The following is a 7,500-nucleotide window of genomic DNA, read 5'->3' on the forward strand; positions in this document are numbered from 1 at the left end:
GCAGAGTCCCATCTCACGCACGGAGAGCGGCTCCGTCTCGGCCATTAAAAATTTCCTGTTCGGCGGCGTGCTGGACCCGAGCCGCCCCCACCCTGACGGGACCGAGGGCGAGGGGCGGCGACAGGGCAAGTCACAGATATTCAAGGTCCCGATCCTCAGGTCGCAGGTGTTCAGGCCGCAAGTGTTCAAGTCGCAGATCGTGAAGACGAAGGTCCAGCGAGGCTGTGAGTACAAGACCGTGGAGCTGGACGACAACTTCCCCAACAACTTGAGGTCAGGCTTCAGCCACGCCGGTCCCGCCCACCGCTTCCACCTCCCGAAACTCAACAACGTGACCTCTTCCTCCTCCAACCTGCGGTGGCCTGCCGCCACGCCTCTCAACGTGGAGAGCAAGGAGCTGCCGCAGTACGCGTCCACACCCAACCTCTCCTGTGACCTTCAGGAGGCGGGGACTGGCGGGTACAGGGGCGCGGGGGCGACGGGCACGGGCACGCTGCCCAGAAACCTTCACCTCGCCAGGACCCAGAGATACCTCCCTGGAGTCCTCGCTACCGCGCCCCTGCCCTCCTCCTCCTCCTCCTCGTCCTCCTCCTGCGCCCACTCCGGGAACACAACGCTGGACTCTGGCTTCCACTCCGACGCCACGTGGACGGACACGGACAGCCAGTCCCAGCAGGACGCGGGGGCGCCGCTACCTCAGGATGTCCCCGAGTACAGGCGGGGCAGCTGGGACGTGACGCCCTCGGTCCACGGCCCGCAGGTGCCGCCGAGGGGGAGCCGCAGGAAGGGGAAACAAGTGAGCAGCGTCATCCTGAAAATAGAGAAAGGACTCTTCGCCACGGCGTCCAAAGACTCCACCTGTGAAAAACCTCCGCGCGCACGAGACAGGCGGCCCATTGACCCTTCCTCCGCCACCCTCCCCCTCCCTCCTCTGCCATCCTCGCCACCTCCTCCTCTTCCTCCTGCCGATAGTAAGGAGGAGGAGAGAGGAGAGGAGGAGACCACGGCTGATTTCAAGACGGCCTCCATCAGTCCCGGGGGAACCTTCTTGGCGAGGTGCGTCAAAATACATGACCTGTAAGTATTGACCCCTGACGGAGGCTCAAGGCCGCCATCCTCCTGAAGGCGACGCGCTCGCTGCCATTATTATTATTATTATCATCATTATTGTAAGGTAACACTTGGTTAGCTGAAGAAGCACAGCAATTTGTTTATAGCATTTTGCATTATTATCACACCTTATTCCTTTGTTATCGTCTTTGTTTTGAAATTATCGTTGGTCAGACTCGTTCCTTCCTCCCCTAACTAACATTCCCCAACCAACCCCACCACGAGTCCCAGGCAGAAGCAGCAGCAGCAGCAGCAGTAACAGTACGAAGGAGAGGAACTAAATCTTACCACAGACTCACACAGAGATGCAGGTCTTCCTTCACGCACACCAAAAAGAAGGAAACAAAAAAGAAAAAAAAAAGGAAAAGGAAAAACAAAAAGTCCTCACTAACGCTACAACTTTACACGATTTGCACGGAGCTGCCGAAGCGTCACATTAACGGTGCATGTTTTAGAGTAGTAAATTGTACGGTAGAAACACAAGACAGCAGTAAAGAAACGAAAAACGGAGAAGGGGTGTGTTAAGATTCTCAATGGTGGTGGTAACGTGGGCACCGTGCGAGTAAATTACAAAGCAAACCCAGCAGTAAAAGCAATAAAAAAAGAGAACTGAGAGAGAGAGAGAGAGAGAGAGAGAGAGAGAGAGAGAGAGAGAGAGAGAGAGAGAGAGAGAGAGAGAGAGAGAGAGAGAGGTGTTTGGATGGTAATAATGTGTGCACTTTAGGAGCAAAAACAAGGATAAAAGAGAGAGAAAAATGAGAAAGAAAGAGAGAAATGAGAAAGAGAGAGGTGTGTTTAAGCTTGTGAGTTTGGTGTGATAATGCGTGGGCAGAGGGAGAAAGATTTAGGGGTGAGCTATAAACAAACAATAAAACCACAGAGAGAGAGAGAGAGAGAGAGAGAGAGAGAGAGAGAGAGAGAGAGAGAGAGAGAGAGAGAGAGAGAGAGAGAGAGAGAGAGAGAGCGTTTTAGCCTGGAAACTCTTGTAAATGACCATAAAAATTGAATGTAAACACGAGTAAAAGCATCGAGAGAGAGAGAGAGAGAGAGAGAGAGAGAGAGAGAGAGAGAGAGAGAGGCTGGAAAGGCTTTTAATCACCAATCCTAAAGAAATACACAAAAAAATACAAGCGACAGTAAAACATCAGAGAGAGAGAGAGAGAGAGAGAGAGAGAGAGAGAGAGAGAGAGAGAGAGAGAGAGAGAGAGAGAGAGGTGAAGTGGGCAGCGTGTTCTAAGTTGGTATACAAGTTCGTGGCCTGGAGGATGGGGGGGGGAGAGGGTCACGAGTAAACCTCTGGCCTGTAGTTTTTACAAGGTCACTTTTACCGCGTTAAAATGTCAGAGTATCAAGATGGGGCTCATTTCTGACTCTTCCCGAAGCTTCACACCCCCAACCCCCTTCCCTCCCCCTTCCCTCCCCTCCCTCCCCCTTACCTACATCTTCCTTCATCCCATGTACTCTTCCTCCCTTCCTTGTTCGCTTGTTTTTGTTTTTTTTTTACCTCTTCCATTCTCTCTCTCTCTCTCTCTCTCTCTCTCTCTCTCTCTCTCTCTCTCTCTCTCTCTCTCTCTCTCTCTCTCTCTCTCTCTCTCTCTCTCTCTCGTTTTCTAGCCACTTATCTACCAAATGACCTCCTCCCCTTCCCATTCCTCTCCCATTTTCTTCCATTCTCTTTCCATCCCGTCTCTCTCTCTTGCATATTACCACTTCCCACTCCTCCCCTTCCTTGTTTCTCTCTCTCTCTCTCTCTCTCTCTCTCTCTCTCTCTCTCTCTCTCTCTCTCTCTCTCTCTCTCTCTCTCTCTCTCGCTTTTTTACCACGTCCTTCCTTCTCATTTCTCCTCCTCCTTCCTCTTTTCTCCTCCCTCTCTCAATCTTCTTCCCTCTTCGTCTGCATCTTTCTCCTTGATTTTACTTTCATCTTTTTTCTCAGCATTCTCCTTTCTTGTTTCCCTTATCTCTGTGCTCTTCTTCAATCCTCTTCCTCCTCCTCCTCCTCTTCCTCTTCCTCTTTTGTCTTTTTTTATTTTTTTTTTCTCTCTTCGTCGCAACATTTATCTAACCGTGAATTAAAAACGCTCTTATTTTACGCATTTATTTTTATTATCGTTATCTCCTTCACCTTGTCTCATTGTTCGTGGGATGAGAGATAAAAGGAATTCTCTCTCTCTCTCTCTCTTTTTTTATTTATCTCTTTTATTTCTCTCTCTCTTTCCTTTTCTCATTTTTAGGGCACATTTCATTTATTTATTTTCATGTCCGTGCATATTTTTTTCTTTTTTTTCCCTTTCTTCAGTCTCTTTACGAATAGTGGAATCTTTTGTACCCTTTCTTCTCTTTTTTTTTATTGCTTTTCTTCCTCTTTCTCTTTCGCAACTGACTCTTTTATTCTCTTTACCTCCTCCTGTAGTCTTCCTCTTTTTTTTTCTTTTTTTTTTTACCGCGAGGAGTGGAGGAGTGAAGGGAAGGTGGAGGAGGTTTGAGGGTGGACCACTGACATTTTCGGCGGTGGAGTTCAAGGGAGTGGAAGAGGTGGAGAAGGAGAAGGAGGAGGAGAAAGAGGAGGAGGAGGAGGAGGAGGAGGAGGAGGAGGAGGAGGAGGAGGTGGTTCTTAGTTGGGGGTAGTGGGCGTCTACGTAGAGTTAGCTGGCACCCTCCTCCTCCTCCTCCTCCTCCTCCTCCTCCTCCTCCTCCTCCTCCTCCTCCTCCTCCTCCTCCTCCTCCTCCTCCTCCCATATCCTCATTTTTTTCCTTCATTTTGTTTTCTAATTTGGGGTATATTTTTTTTTTATTCCTCACATTTAATTTCCTCCACCTTTTCCTCTTCCTCTTCCTCCTCCTCTTCCTCTTCTAGTTCTCTCTTTTTTTTCCTCCATGTTCATCTGCATTTCTTCTCGTCTTAATCCTCCTCCTCCTCTTCCTCTTCTCTCCTCAGTCACGCAGGCCTTTCCTCTTCTCTTGCTCCTCATCTCCTCTTCTCTCCTCTTCCTTCTTTCCTCTTTCCCTCACAACAAGGGGAAATAAACAAAGAAGAAGAAAGTTTAGATTAATTCACACGTTGCAAGATAGAGAGAGAGAGAGAGAGAGAGAGAGAGAGAGAGAGAGAGAGAGAGAGAGAGAGAGAGAGAGAGAGAGAGAGAAAGACATCTGGTATGAAGAAAAAAAGTTAGTTTGTCTTCTCTCATTGACCTTCTCAAGTGGAATTCCTCTCTCTCTCTCTCTCTCTCTCTCTCTCTCTCTCTCTCTCTCTCTCTCTCTCTCTCTCTCTCTCTCTCTCTCTCTCTCTCTCTCTCTCTCTCTCTCTATCTATCTATCTATCTCTATCTCTCTCACTCTCAAAAGTAATAATGCAAAGTAAGGCCAGGTAACTGAAGTGACACCTGTACTCACCTGTCCGTTGACCCCCAAGTGTTAAAGGTGAGGCAATACTGTCTCTTCTCTTGTTTAATTGGTGATGCGTCGATAGCTAGACTTTTTGTGTGCGCGTCTCAACGGATTAACTGGTAAGGTAATGGCTCTCTCTCTCTCTCTCTCTCTCTCTCTCTCTCTCTCTCTCTCTCTCTCTCTCTCTCTCTCTCTCTCTCTCTCTCTCTCTCTCTCTCTCTCAACCTTGCTCTCCTTCTTCCTTCTACCCTCCCTAGTCAACTGCCTCCCTCTCTCCCTCCCTCTCCTCTTTCCTCCCTCCCTCGTTCTTCTCATTTTGCACTTTGATCTTTAGTTCTCTCTCTCTCTCTCTCTCTCTCTCTCTCTCTCTCTCTCTCTCTCTCTCTCTCTCTCTCTCTCTCTCTCTCTCTCTCTCTCTCTCTCTCTCCATATTCGTGTGAATTCTATTCTCATATCTTTCTATTTTTTTTTCCTTTTTTCTTTTCATTGTCTTATTTTTTTCTTTCGCTGCTTTTATTTCGAGTTCATTACAAGACCAAGTATAATTATTTTGCTTTTCTCAGTTTTTCTTTTTTTTTTTCTCTCTGTCGTGTGGAATAAATTTTTGTTTCTCATTCTTGTATACACACACACACACACACACACACACACACACACACACACACACACACACACACACACACACACACACACACACACACACACACACATTCCTTGCTTCCTCTTTCCTTTCTTTCTTTCGTTCCGCCCAGTTTATTTCTAATCTGGAGCTCCAATTTATGCATTATTCTCTCCACTTCTCTCCTCTCCTCTCCTTTTAATTCCTTCCCTCTCACTCGATGCACTTGGAAAACATTAATATTATAGCAAGCATCATTTCATTCCTCACTTTTATTTGTTTATATTTTTTTCCCCTCTCTCTCTCTCTCTCTCTTGCTCCTTCTCAGTTTCACATCACGATTTCCAATTCATGTTTACAAAGTTTCCGAGGTTTTCGTTCTCGCTGGAGTGTTGTTCAATTTGTTTCGCCCCGCGCTGCCCGTCAAGGTTTCTCTGCTCAACCTCGCCTGACCTCACCTGACCACGCCTCCTCCCGCTGCCTGCCTCTGCTTCTGTGCCTTCATGCCGTGACCTCTGCTGACCCGGGAGACAAGAAGATGCAGCGTCTCTCTCTCTCTCTCTCTCTCTCTCTCTCTCTCTCTCTCTCTCTCTCTCTCTCTCTCTCTCTCTCTCTCTCTCTCTCTCTCTCTCTCTCTCTCTCTCGTCAACAAATCTAAGGTCTTAACAGTGTTTTCTTTAAGTTGACAATTTTTTTCCTGTTTTTTTCCTCTCTATTTTCTTCTTACCTTTCTCTCCCTTTATTTCTGTATCCTCTCCTCTGTGTGTGTGTCTGTCTGTCTGTTTGTCTTTAGTGTCTATGGTTCGCCGTCTTTTGTCAGCCTTAACCTTCTTTATTTTCAATAGTTTGTTTCTATGTCCGTGTTGTTCACTTGCTTTATAAATTCTACTTAGTTTTGTTTTACTTCCACCACCGTTACTACTGCTACTACTACTACTACTACTAATAATAATAATAATAATAATAATAATAATAAAAATAATAATAATCACGATAATTTGGGACAGTAATATAGGACATGTTATCTGGCGGTCAATATTTGTTAATCATTATGTGTGTAGGTTTAGGTCAGGGCGGGGCAAGGACTCGAATGGGGTCACGAGAGAGAGAGAGAGAGAGAGAGAGAGAGAGAGAGAGAGAGAGAGAGAGAGAGAGAGAGAGAGAGAGAGAGAGAAAGTTGTGAGGGAAATTTTCAATATATTTCCCGCATTTGGTGAGTTAGTGTAAGAATATTTAGATTTATTACCACTGCACACACACACACACACACACACACACACACACACACACACACACACACACACACACACACACACACACACACACACACACACACACACTTTTATTTTCTTTCAAGGAGATGAAGAGAGAGAGAGAGACAAGGAGAAAGAAAGGCAGAAAAGAGAAAGTACACAACAAAGTCCACAACCATTGAACTATAACGTCACTAGGAACACCTTTTTGTTGCCTGTTGTGCCACGTAGCAGTGGACACCCGTGGCATGCCAGTGGGAGGTGTCTCTTGTGTGTCGCTGAGTGTTCCTGTGACGCAGAGACAAAGGATGTGTTGTGAGAACTTGCCAGGAGGAAAAGGGGAGGAATAATGGGGTGTTTGTGTGTATGGGAGAGAGAGAGAGAGAGAGAGAGAGAGAGAGAGAGAGAGAGAGAGAGAGAGAGAGAGAGAGAGAGAGAGAGGAATGCAAAACAAAAATATTAATGGAAAGAGAGAAAAAAAAACTTGTGAATTTTATAGATTGCAGACCAAGAGAGAGAGAGAGAGAGAGAGAGAGAGAGAGAGAGAGAGAGAGAGAGAGAGAGAGAGAGAGAGAGAGAGAGAGAGGGTTACGTAAGAGGTCGAGTGAAGTGAAGATTGCTCCCAAACACATTTTTGGAACGGGTTAAAGGAGCGAATTACGAACAGAGAGAGAGAGAGAAACACGCCACCACTTAACCACCGGCCCGCAAGTCTTCCTGTACCACCATCACCACCATCACCATCACCATCTCCCCTCCTTTCCTTCACCTACCCATCACCACCACCACCACCACCCATTATCTCCCCCTATCCATTAGCCAGCCATTACCACCACCCTTCACTCGAATTCTCTGCCCATCTCCACCATCACCACCATCATCACCATCACCACCATCACTCCGCCTTGATTGTGACGGACAGAAACGAATGGATCAAATGTGCCTGTCAGTTTCTCTTACTTCTTTCTTCTCATTTTTCTTTCCTCTTTTCCTCTTCCTTGTTCGTTCGTCGCTTGATTCCTTCTCTCACTTGTTGTGGGAAGTGTTGAAGGAATGGTGACCTCTCCTCCTCCTCCTCCTCCTCCTCCTCCTCCTCCTCCTCCTCCTCCTCCTCCTTCTCCTTCTCCTCCTC

This window comes from Scylla paramamosain, chromosome 28 (genome assembly GCF_035594125.1).
Source record: "Scylla paramamosain isolate STU-SP2022 chromosome 28, ASM3559412v1, whole genome shotgun sequence".
Taxonomy (NCBI): Eukaryota; Metazoa; Arthropoda; class Malacostraca; order Decapoda; family Portunidae; genus Scylla; species Scylla paramamosain.